The 669-nt window shown below is 38.3% G+C and overlaps 1 protein-coding gene across 18 annotated transcripts in view; it reads right to left on the reverse strand.

Moving 5' to 3' along the window:
* Window positions 1-203: 203 nt before the first annotated feature.
* The window catches only part of Snap91 (synaptosome associated protein 91), a 114,726-nt gene continuing 114,260 nt past the window's right edge, over window positions 204-669 (reverse strand). For all 18 annotated transcript variants that reach the window (XM_076917492.1, XM_076917503.1, XM_076917501.1 and 15 more), the window contains one exon: window positions 204-669. This exon is cut by the window's right edge and continues 952 nt beyond it. The gene's annotated coding sequence lies outside the window, so the exon portion shown is untranslated.

Consider the following 669-nt stretch of genomic DNA (forward strand, 5'->3'; position numbering starts at 1 on the left):
TGGATCTACCCAAAGCTAGAGTTACAGGCAGTTGTAAGCTACCCTATGTGGGTTTTGGTCCAAATTCTAGAACAAACCCTTGTTCTTTCTAGGAGCAGGACACACTCTTAAGCTCTGAGCCATCTCTCTAGTACTTTCAATATTTTGTGTATGTTCCATTTGACACGTATCTTTTCCTTAAAAAGTAACCAAAGACAGAAAGATTACGATTGCATTTTCTTGGTTCAAGGTGTTTATTGCATCTCAGAGGGCAGACATGCACTGGGCTTTTAAACCAAAATACAAAGAAAAGCCATTTTGAAATTGGTTTTAGGTAATTGTCCCCCATTACAGTGTATGTTATCCCCACAGTAAATTCAGATACAACCACTTTAAAGGGTACCATACATCTATTAAATAATTTGAAAAATAGGCAAATGCCTTTCCAACCCAATATGCTTTTACAAAGAGCTGCCAAGCCACTAAACAACACTGATCAACAGTGACCTTGTGCACACATCAAAATCTTCAGCCAAGCCATCGGCACAGACAGTATGACAACAAACTGAAAATCAAAGAATACAGTATGTACATCAAAAGATACAGTTCGCTGAATGGGTTTCAATCCTATCACAAAGGTACAATAGAAGTCACTTTGAGCTCAGTCGAAGAATGGAGAAACACTACTCT

Source organism: Arvicanthis niloticus, chromosome 21 (assembly GCF_011762505.2).
Source record: "Arvicanthis niloticus isolate mArvNil1 chromosome 21, mArvNil1.pat.X, whole genome shotgun sequence".
NCBI lineage: Eukaryota > Metazoa > Chordata > Mammalia > Rodentia > Muridae > Arvicanthis > Arvicanthis niloticus.